This window comes from Sander vitreus, chromosome 5 (assembly GCF_031162955.1).
Source record: "Sander vitreus isolate 19-12246 chromosome 5, sanVit1, whole genome shotgun sequence".
Classification (NCBI taxonomy): domain Eukaryota; kingdom Metazoa; phylum Chordata; class Actinopteri; order Perciformes; family Percidae; genus Sander; species Sander vitreus.
In genome coordinates, this window is record NC_135859.1 from 5,622,434 (window position 1) to 5,637,947 (window position 15,514).

Sequence of the window (15,514 nt, forward strand, 5' to 3'; positions counted from 1 at the left end):
ATACAAACAGTAGAAAATAAAACAATGAGATAAAACAAATAAAAATAAAAGGCAGCCAAAAAAAAAAAAGGAACCCGCGCAGCATCCTCATACCCATTACATATACACTATTACCCACAGATATTTAAACACACATATGTGTGCCTGCACAGCCATAATCATCCTCTATCCACAAATGCCCCACTTCCCCTCTAAAAGTCAGTGGTAATACTATATTGAAAAGACATCCATGCTTGTCTGTTTTTGCTTGGAACATTCTGTACCCTTTCGATCAGAAGTTCAAAGGCCGCTATTTCTGTCATAATTTTAAGCCATAATCCTTCATCAATATCATTACCAAAATCTTTTTGCCATATTAGTCTCAAGCCTTCACATAGTTTGGTTTGAGTGCCTAACATTTTGTTATTAAATACTGAGGCAGAATGTAGAATGCTTTTTTAGGAACTCCTGAACCACATTCTGCTCTCCTTCCCTTCTCAGTCCAAAAACAGATCCCATACTACTTCTCAACTGCAAATATCTCCAAAAATCACCTTTGTCAGTTAAATTAAATTGTTCTTTAAGGTCCTCAAATGACATAAATGAGTGTTCTCTGTACAGATCTTTAACAACACGTATCCCCTTTGCCAACCATGTTTGCCACAAAAATACTTTTTTCCTGATACAGATCAAGGGATTATTCCATACTGAGGAATAGCTTTGTTTATATTGTGAAATCTGCAAAAACGTATGTGCTATTGCCCATGCCCACTGAGAATGTTTCAGGATGAGGTTACCCCCCACTGTCTGGGTTTCTGTATTCTTCTGTGACAATAGTTCCACAACACTAGATGGGTGTGCGAGCACCTCTTCCATCTTTACCCACCCAGGATTAGAGTCACAGTTTTTTACTAATTTATTAATCTCAAATGCTATGTTATACAATTCCACATTTGGGAGTGCTAATCCACCACTATCTCATGATGCAAACAGCTTCTTTATACTAATCCTGGGTTTTTTCCATTCCATAGAAACTCCTTAATCAAATTATTATATTGCTTGAAGAGTCCGTCAGAGATGGTCACTGGTATCATCATAGAGATGTAATTAAATTGTGGCACAACCACCATCTTGATTATATTAATTTTCCCCCATAAGGTAAAGTTTATCATCTTCCATTTATCCAAATTCAACTTAATTTTCCTCATTAAAGGGGACATATTAACAGCAATTATATTCTCCATATCTGGACACAACCTAATACCTAAATATGTCATTCCAGTCTGCATCCACTTAAACTGAAATGTGGTGATTGTTGATTGTTTGCAACTTCTTGATATTGGCATGCCTTCAGATTTCTGCCAATTTATTTTATACCCTGACAATTTTGAAAAAGACTCAACGCAGAGGGTGGGTGGACATTCTTAAACAAACACCCCCACACATATTCAGACAAACAAACTATCATGTTTGTGTACATGCTCATGTCTTAGAAATTCAGATGCAGTGATTGGCTGCAGAAAATCAACGACTTTATAAATGACATTGCATAAAGCACATACATCATCAACTGCACGTATATGTGAATACATGTGTACGTGTGTCTTAAACATCTGTACCGTTTGTCACAAGTGGCATTTTTTCAGAGATGTTATGAACGCAGTGACAGGATTGATGGTGGAGTGGAGAGAGCAAGCACAACAGGAGATTGTCTACATGTGTATATATTTTTGAGTGTGTGAGTTTACGGACAGTATAGGCGCTATAGAAGGATAGACAGAGGGAGAGGGATGATGATGGATCTGGCAGGGCTCGTGATCACGGCTGGGAGAAAATGCCTTCGGTTCAAAGACACTCTCAGCAAACTAAACAAAGAAAGATGGCACAGAGGGGGAGAACATGAAAGGAAACTACACAATCAGCTGTCACATAAACTTGGAGAAAACATCCTGGCCCTGCTGGCAGAATATACTGTATGCAGACATTTGACTACTTTTACATAAACTCACACAATAGCGCTACAACTACAACTACTACGACCCATTTAATAATAACTTACTAACTTCAGGTACTATTGTAAATCCTCAAACACATCATAACTGTGTGAATGTTTTTCTTTTCACCCCTAACACACTTGCTAAGAAAAACAATGCAACCTATGCTGGCAGACGATAAAAACATCAACCCCCTAAATGTGTGCATGCAACTTGGCAACCAGAACATTTTGTATGCATTATTCTGCAACTAATATGTTATGATTTATTATCCAATAATAAAAACCCTTAATGGCTACTAATAGGCAATTTACTTGGCTATTTACTTATTGTTTGCAGTCTAAGTTTGTAGGATAAGTTGACATGGTGATTTGAAACCCAAATTCTGTCTTGACCACGTCCTGCTGACAAGTGGTAGCCAGTTCCAAGTGGCAACAAGTGGTAGCCAAGCCGCCATTGTAAATGAGAATTTGTTCTTAATGACTTGCATGGTTAAATTAAAAGCATATTTAGGACGGAATCGCCACTTTTAAGATGTACAGTATTTAAATTTTTCGGTCAAATGGCCTTTTGAATGGGAGTGCTAGGGGCACTTTTATGCTAGCCTCAAAATAGCAATTTTTAAAACACTAAGAAGGCTCAACATAACATGAAACTTTGCTCCAAGTATCACCAGGGTCTCTACACATGAACTCGAGCATTGACAACATTGTTTGTGTACCCAGAATTTACTAAAAAGAAAGGTTTTGAACAACTCACCGTAGCCCTTGTTGTTTCCGGCCGCTACCACCTTGGCAGTCAAAACTAGTTGATATCAAAACAAGTAGCCACAGATTTAGTATATCCCTTGTGCACCGGTGTAGTTAAGGTGTAGAGCCCCTGGTGATACTTCGAGCAAAGTTTCATGTTGTGTCGAGCCTTCTTAGTGTTTTAAAAATAGCTATTTTGAGGCTAGCATAAAAGTGCCCTTAGCACTCCCATTCAAAAGGCCATTTGACCGAAAAACTAAAATACGGTACATCTTAAAAGTGGCGCTTCCGTCCTAAATATGCTTTTAAACAAATACAGGTACATTCACAAAAAGACCCTAGGTTGCATTTTGGCGAGAGTTACGCTTTAAGTATAATACCACACTGTAAACACTCTATTACAAGTAAAAGTCCTGTATTCAAAATCTGTACCATCATCAAAATGTACTTAAATCAGAAGTTAAATATAATAATTGTATTATTGCATTAGTATTACTGACATATTAACATGTGAGTAGTATTTTACTGTTGTAGCTGTTTGAAGTGGAGCTTATTCAATCTACTTTAAATACAGTAAGGATCAATGCATCCTCATTTATGGTGAATATGCAGCTAGAGCCTGCAGCAGGTTAGCTTAGCTTAGCTTAAAGAGTGAAACAGTGGCAAACAGCTAGCCTGGTTCTATCCACTCACTCACTTTTGTTACCTTTGGACAGAGCCAGGCCAGCTGTTTCCCACTGTTTACAATCTTTGTACGAAGCACATATTTACCGTTTTGCATATAGTACAAGACTGTCAAAATTGTACTTACAGTACAGTAAGTGTTGTACTTGAGTAAATTTACCGTGTTCCACCACTGAAAACAGCACATGCCGTACATAAGAAAAGCTGTATCAGAGATCTTAATTCCAATCTATGAACACACGATGACAGCAAAAAATGATACAGCGTCTGTTTTCAGTTAGTTGTGGTGTTCAGTCTTTTATATAGTTGTAAAATACAAGGTAACACAACAATACCTTTACGTTTGTCAGCTTGCTTGTGTTTTTACTGCTCAGAATTTGGCCACATTCTCGTCGGTATGGCAAAAATCCTTTCCACTTGCAGAGTATTTCTTTTTTTTCTTGGGGCATCAAGTTAATAGGAATGGGCACCCACAACACATAACATGTGTCTACAGCAGTCCAAGACAATGTCCCATTTTGCTCATAGCTTGCTTTATGCAGTGACAGGACTGGAAGCAATTTGGGGTAAGTATTGAGGAACAGTTGAGGAGATGATAAACGACTTTATTGTTGGGGTTTTGCGACTGTATCTGATACCAGTGCACATGTTCCTTTGAGTAATCAAGCTATAGCATGGCAAAAGAATCTGGGTTTCCTGGACACTGGTGGCGGGCCAGATTGTCTGGTCCTGATAATAGTAATGGGAGTGATGGCAGCAGCGGCTAATCTACACAGAGAAGGGGTCAGGACCCACTTATCTGGCCTGAGTGGAAAATAACGGCCCACTTAAAGGGCCAGTCTGTGATTGAAGTATGACAACCCGATTGAAACACTGTTGCCCCACTGGCTGTCTATGTTTACATAGTGACTTACAGGCTTTGAGGCATTTTTTCACACTGAAATGTATTTCCTGAGCTTTTGATTTGAGACTTGAGGCGGTTTGAGGTTTGCTAATATTCGTAAACTTGTCAACACTTGAATAAAATGCACTCGTATTTTTAGTGTAGATGAGTAAGGAACGTCTCCAAAAGATGTTATTCATTCTACACCTCAAAGTCTTCAAGAACAGATGTGAGCATAGCCAGCATTTACATGGCCAAATAAAAAATAAACAGATTGTAGTCCATAACACAGCTGGCCCAAGCCAAAGGCATGCCATTGCACTCTGTGGTAAAGGGTGTTCCACAAAAGCATGCAAACTATGTATCTGCATATTTACTGCACAACACCTGCACAGTACTCTTACAAATGTTCCCAATACAGTGTATCGTAAGCAAGAATGGCTGCCATGGAAATGAAGAACTAAATTTAGCTCTGTTTGATCATTGCCTCGGGTCATGAACAAGACTTTGAACCGACATGGCTAGATTCACAAAACAACATAAAGACAAGCCTCTGTTCTTCTGCTCTTCAAAGGAGAGAAAGGAGCAGTGCCGCAGACGACAAAATGTTGGGCAGGCAAAAGACTAGATGTAGTAAATGGGTGGCACTGTTTTCGGAATGCTGCTCTGGTTGCAGCCTGTACTTGAGTGCTTATGTGTTTGAGAAATGTGTTTAGTCTGGATGAATTATAATATGTGGTGTTTGCTATCAAAAGATTTCTAGCACAGTTGTTCCCAACCTTTTTAATCTGACGTACCCCATCATACCAATCAGATGTATCCCTATCTACCTCTTCACTGACCTGATGTTCATTTCAACTGATTTGAAAGTGGATTAATTAACACTACGTAAAACAAGTGGATATTAGAATATCTTTGCTTTCATACAATGTCAGTGTCAGTGTTTAAATTGTCAAATTGTTTTGGGCAATTTTGGTTATGTTTTGGTCAACCTTTTCATTATTTAATTATTATTACAATTTTGGGAAAAAATCAAAACCATTATTAATACATCAGATAAACACTGTATTAATCGAATAAGACTGGCTGATACAATACTTCATGACTCTTTATCTATTGACCAAGCATTCAATCAGCATTTCTCCTCGGTCTGTTCTAACTTATTACCTAGCTCTCATTTGACTACAAGTTCCCACCCCGAACTTGTAGTCCCGCTGCAGTTCTTTTTCTTTTAGGAAAATTTTACCAACTGAAGTTCAGAATGCCATTAATGATCTAAATGTTAACAGTGGTGCTGGTCTTGATGGAATAGAAAACAGGTTTATTAAACTAGCTTCCCATATTCTTATGTATCAACTTGCTGATTTATTCAACATGTCTTTGTCTATATATGAGTTATCAGCTATCTGGAAATGTGCATGCATCACACCACTCCATAAAACTGGAGATATACTTGACCCAAACAATTATAGACCTATATCCATTATATGTTCTATTGCTAAAGTCTTTGAAAAATTAATTTATAATCAACTTTCGCACTATCTCACTACCAATAATATCCTATCACAATTTCAATCTGGCTTCAGGTCTAATCACTCCACAACTACTGCCCTACTTAAATTCACCAATGATGTGTTTTGTGCTGCCGATAATGGTGAACTCACAGGTGCCATCTTTATTGATTAACTAAGGCTTTTGATTTTGTTGATCGTTATCTCCTTTTAGATAAGCTCCATGATATTGGCCTCTCTGAAAATGCAGTTCTGTGGTTTAATTCATACTTGCATAATAGAAAACAATGTGTCCTACAGGGAAGTAAATCAGATTTTTTCATTCAAGACACAGAAGTACCTCAGGGCTCAACATTGGGACCACTTCTTTTTTCTATTTATATAAATGATTTACCATCAACAAAAACTCAAATCAAAACCTGGTTCCTGTGTAATAACCTGTAATGATGGCTCTTCTCTGCATAAAGTGAACTTTTGGAAAGTGAACTTTGGAATTGACGTTTTATATCGAGCTCGGAATTGCTTTACGTAGTGTTCGTATAAAACTTGCTTCTCAACTTATACTTCCAATTATTATACTTAACACAGTATATAATACACTTTGCAGATTTGTCCTTGGATGTCCTTATCTCACTCATCACTGTATAATGTATAATGCACTTAATTGGCCATCTCTAAGTAGTAGAAGACACACTCACTGGCTTCAACTTATATTTAAATGTATTTATTTCAATTATCCTCCTTATTTAAAACAGTATATTGTACCTTATACATCAAACTATGAAGTTAGGCACTCTACTCAACTCTACTTCTCTGTCCCGCAAGTTAAAAAAAAAACAATCGGCAAAAGAGCTTTTAAGTTTAAGGCTCCAGCAGATTGGAATAATCTATCTGTGGAAATAAGATCAATTTCTTTACATGGTTTGTTTAAACATGCCCTGTCTGCTCACTTTAAGATAAACTGCCTCTGTTATTAAAGATGCATACAATCCTTATATCAACTGTCCATACCTAATGTTTATATTTGACTGTAATTAGAAATTCACTCATACTCTACTGTTTACTTATTTACTTACTATTGGCCATCTTGGCCTTTTGGTGGTTGTAATGTATTGATGAACATATGCAGGTGTTGTTGTTGTTTGTTTTTGTTTTGTTTAGATTTTTCACTTCTCTGTTTTATTATTGTGTTATATGTTAGGACCCCCTTGAAAATGAGATGATACATCTCAAGGGGTTTATCCTAATAATAAACTTATTTGAACAACAATTACTTTTGGGTAACTATTTCAAATATATTACTTTGGGCTAACAATTTCTACTGTTTATCCATTACGTATAGCTAACTTTTTCAACTGTTTATCCATTATGTATAGCTAACTTTTTCAACTGTTTATCCATTACGTACAGCTAACTTTTTCAACTGTTTATCCTACGTATAGCTATCTTTTTCAACGGTTTACCCATTACTTTTAGCTAACTATTTCAAATGTTTATCCATTACTTAGCTTACCATTTTAACATTTCTTTACGCTTGATATCAAATTTTCATGCAATCTCTCTAACATATGTGTTGTTTCAAATTAGCTGAGCTACTCCCCCCCCCCCCCCAAAAAAAAAACAGCTGCAAAAGTATCCCCTGGGGTTAAAGTACCTCTGGTTGGGGATCACTGCTCTAGCAGACAACAAATTTACTGAGCTAACTTCAAACTGGAAGCAGGAATGCATATACAGCGATTAAGCGTTGTTTAACCCTGTGGAATCAGTCTTTCTGGTCTGAATGTGGCAAGAGGCTGGAAGGAGGTCAGGAGGGGTCAGAGAGGACTGTGAGAGCTTCTTATGTGAGTCGGACACTTTTGAGGACCACTGCAAGGGGCACCGAGTCACTTCATTGATATTCAAGGATTTGACCCGCTGACAACAGGGATGTCACTGAGGTTAAGACAGCCGTGCCTCTCCGTATTGTGCCGGGCCGAAAAGCCAGGGGGTACCCCGGCCCCCGTCCCCCTCTGCACGGTTGTCATGGTGAGCAAATCAGTCCGGCAGCACTATGTCACACTCATGTGGGCACATTCTCTCTTTCTTCCTCTCTTTCTTTTCTTTCTCTGACTTTCTATCATGCTGCTTTACCGAGGGGGATGCCAAAAAGAGCTTTCTGTCCACTGACAATGCCTGGTGTGTCATGGACATCCCCATACATACATATACAGTGCAAAGAAGAGCAGGCTCTGAAATTTCAAGGGCTTCCCTTTCCAAAACACATGGCAACAGATATATTTCCTCTCTGTTGTGGGATCTGAAATCTGTTTTATATCCAAGGACATGTCGGGTCAGGTGGTAAATACACGCTGCAGGTTACCAAGTCCAAGAAACCGCCAAACATATTTCATCCCACAGATGGAGTGAAGGACTGTTGTGCCAGTTACAAGTGAACTCGTGTCATGTGCATTAATACTTTGGCTACGATCAGTGGCGGTTCTAGGCCATTTTAAATGGAGGGGCCACATGCGATTTTAGGGGCACCTAATATATTAAGCAGTGTTACATACCACCAACCCTCCATAGGTTTGGTTCTACAAAAGACTAAGGATACACATATAACAATAAACACAAGAATACTCATTCAGTGTTAACCTACATCTTCTTTATCAATGCACATGAATAATATTCCCTCTTTGGGGTTAAAGGTGGGGTTAAAAAGGTATGAAAATATTTTGGGGGGGGGGGGGGGTTAAGGCTTAGTGTTACTGGGGCACTGGCCACATGTCAGTTAAATAGTAATGGATCTCAGTAAAATGACCACGAGTAAAGCTCAGTGATAAGAGCAAAAATCAATCACCAGAAATTAATTTGATTCACTCGCAGTCAGAGCATACGTTCTCCATAACCTTACTGTGTCTTCTAATGGAAAACAATTGACTGATGTCTGGCGCTGCAGTGTCTTGTTGTCACACAAATATGTTCCTAGAGCCAATGTCAAAGAGATTAGGCTGAAGGGAAAATTGCAGCTGTATTTAACAGTAGAGCTGGCGAGTTGCTGCTCTCAGGTGATGGGGCATGTCTGTGCTTCACCCTAGCTGAACCTGACGGCTGATGCGGTTGGCACTGTAATTACAGAGGGAAGGCATAAATCACAGAGCACTAGGTTGGAGAGCGGGGAGAGAGAGGCAGAGTGGGAGGGAGGGGGGGGGAGAGAGAGAGAGAGAGAGAGAGAGAGAGAGAGAGAGAGAGAGAGAGAGAGAGAGAGAGAGAGAGAGAGAGAGACAGAGGCAGAGAAAGTAAAGAGAGAGACAGACTAGCCTACTATAGCCTCAGGGGCCAGAGGAGGCCCTGACACTCAGAAACATACTGTTCCCTCCTAAATGCTCTCTCTCAGTTCCTGCTTTTACTTTCTTTCTTTCTTTTTTCTTTCACTCGGTGCGCTCACACAGTCAAACACAAACACACACTTGCAGTCTGTCTCTAAGGGTTCACATCCGTCCTGTGGCTGTGGCAGTCGGACTATAGTGGGTCCTTTACTGGTCCTGTGGGTTCCTGATTACAACACACTCCTTCATCCTGTACACATTAAAGCAGTAAGCACTAGACCACAGGAAGTAACGCTTGCGACTGCTGATGTGGATCTATGCCAGTCTTCTTGTTTCCCCTTCCTTTGAAAGGAAATTTTAGATTATCTACAAAGTGTGTCACAACCAGTGTCTTAGCATAGACCAGATCTATCCTTGTTTTGTTTGGGGAATATACTCCTCTTGTATTTTTGACAGACACTGGTCAGTACATGGTATGCTGTATACCACGGTGGTATTACCATAATAGTCAGCATGGTAACAATGGTGATTTAAGCGAATGCTATTATAAATCATAATCCCACACTTTGCTCTACTTTATATTAAATATAATAAATATAACTGATAATTGATTTTTGTGGTACTTTGACTTAGGTGGCTGAAGTGTGTTGTGCTGCTGCCCCCGTCCACAGCAGTACATAGCTTAGCTTCTGTGTAGGGACTCCTATCTGCTTCTCCAAACTAGGGGCGTGCCGACCAACGTCTACTATAGGTAACACACTGACTGTGGATAAGTACCTTATACAACCCCACTTCAAAATACCCAAACTATCCCTTCAAAGTCTGACATTTTGTTGACCCAACCTTCCACCCTGATGTCCTCCCTCTAGACTTTGTCACTCTATAACACATAACACTACTTCTTCCTTTATTCCCTATGGACAAGAGTCATAGTTTCTATGGCCACGCCATTTTTGGGCATTTTACTGAAACAACTGATGCTCTTGTTTTTTTAGGGAGGACAGTCTGCCTCATGACAAGTAAACTGAACTGCACGTGTAAAAGCAGCGAGTGCCCCTTTTAACAAAACAAAGCCGAAAAGAACTACACGCATAAAGAAACTTCAGATGAGAAAATGTTTCACATATTCTACTTTTTTTTAATCACTTTCATTCATGTAAAGATCACTTTACTGTATGGTACTCATAGCCTGGTTTACACCAGACCCTTCTCAGTTATAACTGAGAGTGGGTCTGGGCAAGCTTCATTTGCAGCCCATTTCCAAAGGGGCATCACCAACGGACGCAGCTCAAATGCCTCTGGGCAACCAATCAGACCAATGATCCGGTTGACATAGCAGCGACAGCGGCATCAATGGGTTGCTGCCATGGATGTATTAAAGGCATACTATGTAACTTTTCCCTCTTTGGTCCCCCTACAGGTTGTCTCATTCATAGTATGCCTTTAAAAGAACGGTTGCTGCGCTTCGGTAGCCGTCATGTTGAATGTAAACAAAAAGCTGCTTGCCGTCGCTGCGCTATCATCATCATGTAAAGCACGCCTCAACGGTTGTGATTGGTGCCTCGATTTGGAAAAATTGGAAATGGGCTTGAATGGGCTCTTGGCCAGACTGCCTTGCAGAGCGAATCTCAAATTTTCCAGAAGTTCGTCAGGGTTTTCCCAGGCTATGGTACTCATTGTATCCACAATGGAAAATATCTCTTCTGAATACATCCATTAACATCAGCAAAAATACTTGATCTGTGAAAATAATGTTTAGAGGAAGTCTTTGATGTTGATCTCGTCATGCTGTCCATAGGGGAAAAGACTTTTCATGATCTTAAAAAAGAAATGAGAGGAACTCTTACACTCTCTAAATGTGATAGTGTTATTGAAGCATACTTCAGGTCACCAACAATTACTGAACCATTTATGAGAAGGGCTACTTAAAGGGAGTAGTAACATCCGACATGCATGAGTTGTTTTGTTTGGATATGGCTTTAATTTGCCTGATATTGGATCTTTTCGAATCTTCACCATCAGCAATAAACAATATACAATCAGCTTTTATTGAAAGACAATATCCCAAACACTGAGACGCCTGGAATAAGAGAACCAATCTTTTCTGATTGGCAGTCAGCTGTAGCTACATTTCCTCTTTATCATCAAATCGCCCATTAACCTTCTGTTCAACAAGCAATAGCTTACGCTGGAGGGGAAAGTCTATAGACTGTCACTACAAAATCCACTAAGTCTGAATCATTTCATCCTTTGAGCTGTGAAATAGAGTGAAATAGGGAGTCTGCAACCAGCCGAATTAGGACGTATGGAAATGAACTTATCTCTGCCGCGGCTGCAATATGCTCCATCCGTATCAGACAAAGACATAGGCACGGCACTCACGGTCAGTGCTTTTCATGTAAAGATAATGTTGCTAAGAAAACACTCAACACTTCCTATTGTGTTTTGAAGCCAAAGACCATAGTATGACTTCCACTGATCCATAAATTCATTACAGAGAAGATTCTTAACAGGTTCCAAGGACCACGGCTTACTTTTTGAATAAAATATAAACAAGGGAAAATATCAAACCCATTAATCTTTCATTAAGCTCGCCGGATAAAAAAGAATCGCTTAAAGTATCATTCGTTACCATCACTGCGAGTGCAAAAGCCCCCTGCTAACATCAAAGGCTTCTCAAAGAAACAGAGCGGGAGAGAGTCAGTTAGCTGAATTTGGCTGAGAACCAGCTTGTGGCTGGGTTTTAATTTCGACTGACTCATAATGGCACTGGGGAGGAAATGGGGACCCGGTCTATAAAGTGTTCTGTGGCATCGAGGCCTTTTCTGAGCAAACACTCACATAAACAATGCGCCGCTGTTATTAAAAGAGCCGCGGATCCAGACTGGATGTTGACAAAGGTTGAGAGCTCATCCTCATCTTGCACAAGTCTTTGTGTCATTGAAAGATCAGAGGCTTCTCATGGCCAAAGGATAGGCGAGACTCCATTTCAAATACATGTACTACACACACACACACACACACACATATGCACACACATTGCTTGCTTGTGCAGCCGGAGGAGGGGTGGTTGGCATGTTTGTGAGGGCGATGTAACAGCAGAAACAGACTTCTCCCGCTTTATATGTTTGGGTGGGGCAAACTGTTTAGCAACTGGAAGATCACGAAATCATTTAGAAAATTCATACGCAACATGTTGGAACTTCTTTATTAAAGCATTTTATAGATGCTCTAACTGTTTCTTCAGAACTAGCTGTTGTGGTTCATCTTGACACAACATATACTGGCTATTGAAAGACAGGAAGAAGATAGGCCAGTGTTTATCTGAAAGAAACAATGACGCTCCTGTTTTTGGCATTAGCTTTCTTTCCGTCATTTGAAAGCACTACAACAGCCTGGCCATAATGCCAAGTAGGTTAATAACATGCAATGGATTAAGGTTTTAGTATAGCTATGCACCGCTGCTATAGTAAAGAACTGATTCACCAGGAAATAAAATAAACTCATCACAACTTATTTCTCTGACCTGCATCCCCATCAAAATACAGTGACACATTCATTTCTGAGTGACTTCAGAGGCCCAGTATATTACATGAGTTAGTCATGGCTCATACTGAATTAAACATGAGAAGAAGAGTTTCTTTTTATCTACAGCCAAAGTACTAAATCTGACCACTGCAACCGATACTCGTTCGCCCACTTCAAATCCTCCCTTTGATAGTGAAAGCGTAGGAGCTTCAAATGTATCAGTTTGTCCTCATTTTTTTTATCGGTTTTAGTTGCAAACCCCGGTTGATGTTTGTAGTTGAAAACAAAATTATACAAAGCACTCTTTTCCGCCTCATTCCATGCAGAGCAAATGTGTCATTGTTACGTTTTGGTTTGCTCTTTCATATGTGTATTTTATCTGTTTCCTGCACAGGTAGATTTAATCAACCAACAGCAGGCTGACAGTTTACCTCCAAATCATCTCTGTTAGGTGCAATAATAATTACAGTGGACATGAAGAGAGAGGCTTGTGTGATCGCTCACTGTTCTTTGGAGTTGGATCATTCTCTGTTCAGCTCAGAGATGTCACAGACGTGTGTTTTGGTTGTGCAGGACGCATCTTTGTTGGTGTGGAGTTGTGATATTTTTGGACGAGCAAGGATGAAAGCCTCGGGTCCTGTGGTTAATGAGATACAGAGGCAGCGGGAATGATGGTTTTAATTACTGCCCAGGACTGGTCTAAAGGGGGTGGTTGCTGAAGAGCATGCTGAGTGTCCTAGGTTGGGAGTTCAGACCGATGCCAGTCATGCTGTGCCTGGCTGCCTTTGATGCTCACTCCCCTCTGCTTTCTTCCCACATTGTGCTTATTAGATTCTTTGCTGCTGATGCTTCACTGCACCTTTGTTCAGACCAACGCTTCGGACAAAGCGAGGCATAACCACTGAGATTTCAACTTCAAATCCCTAGAAAGTTTCAGTGATGCAGAAGGCCACTTAATCTTTTTGTGGAAATTAAATCTGCAGGGCTCCCATTGTGCGGTGTGGCTCTCTGGCAACAGAGGAGTAGGATTGTGAGTTTGCTCGGCGGAGCCGGCGTGATATTTATTGTTGAAGAATCAAAATGCGTGAGTGCACGAGTCCAAGGGTTAGTATCTAACCATGTATGTAAATTAAAACTAAAAATAGAAATTGCTTCTGAAATGACGAAAACTGAATTGAGGAAGATTCCTCCCCGCTGTCTGCTCACATTTCAGGGGAAGAAATCTACAGTAGATTCGCCTGTCCTCGGCTGCTCCCAGCAGGAGGGTGTTGCTACGTGTCTGCTTTCTGTTCTCCTGCGATCCAGCTGTGGCCCAACCCTTGTTGACTTTTCGGAGATCACATGGCATCCTCACTGTCGGTGTCATCGAGGGGGCTCTGCCTCTGCAGGACTGCCGTGGTCAGCATTGGCCTCCTCCTCCTCCTGCTGTCTTTACCCCCTGCATCTCCAAGAAAAAGGTTGGGCTGGCTAGTGTTTGAACACACCATGCATATTCACAAACACAACATTTTACAAACAAATCTTTCATGCCGCACTCAAAAGTTCCTCTCTCGGCAAACTGACACATTCTTTTTTTTTTCAATTGTTTACTTTCTACATTTACTTTATTCATTGGACAAAAGCATGCCTATTGAGTCAAATCTTTTTCTACCCAGATTTCCTGTATCTGTATACACACATAATCTTCAAACAAGTCAAGGCCACCAGACAGACGTTTTTGTTATCAAATGAACAAGAAACTATATTTGCCGAATGAATGGAAGCTGAATGGGATATGTCCTTGGCATTCAGGCTCACAGGAAGTGTAGATAAGGGGTTTGAATCATAATCATACACAAAGTGCTCTGTATTTGAAAAGCTATGATGATGTGTGAACCCAGTGAATGTTTTTTTCTGTAGCAATTCAGCCATAGTGTGTGTTTTTATTATTTAATGTGGTTTGCAAAAAAGTGTTGCTGAAAGACATGACAGAGAAAGTAAGGATCACATGTGAGAATGATCATGAGTCTGATTTAAACCCTTAAAGCGATAGTTCATATCTTTTGAAATGGGGTTGTATGAGTTAGGGTACTTCTCCATAGTCAGTGTATTAGCTACAGTAGATGTCCCACAGTTCTGAGAAGCAGGCAGGAGTCCCGACACGCAAAGCTAAGCAATTTACTGTTCTGAACGGAGTCAGCATCTTAAAACGTAAAAAAGGCCCAACTTCAAAAAATCAATATCAGTTTACACGTTATATTTAGAATATGTTCCCCACTTTACCTTGCCGTCAAACAACCCTTTATAACGAGGAATTGAGGTTGTTATATTGCTCGCTTCAAAGCCACCGGACTCCTTTTACAAAAATCATTTTAACTCGCAAAACGTGAGTTGCTGGTCTACCGGTTAGCTTGTTAGTTCCTAACCCCTTAAACTGCATCTTCCTTAATGGATGGAGTTTACTCAGTTGTCATAGCTGTTGGCTACATCACATGTCTTATGTAATACACATCACTCAATACTATTTAACTTTTATCAATATCTTGTTTTGTTAAGATTTGTTTCAGCCTTTAATGGAAAGGACCACTAGATATGAAAGGGGAGAGAGGGGGGGGGGAGACATTCAGGAAATCGTCCAGGTCGGACTCGAACCCTGGACCTTCTGCACCAAGGAATACACCTCATATATATATATATATATATATATATATATATATATTTGCGCCTGCTCTACCAACTGAGCTAACCACGATCAATATCTTATTTTTAGTACAGTATTATTCAATTAAAACAACAACGCAAGCAACTTCTTATCACTTACTGTAATGTCAGGCCACTGGCTTTGGTGAATGCCAGTTTTTTATTAACAGACAGGTAATGTGGTTTATGAAGGTTAGGT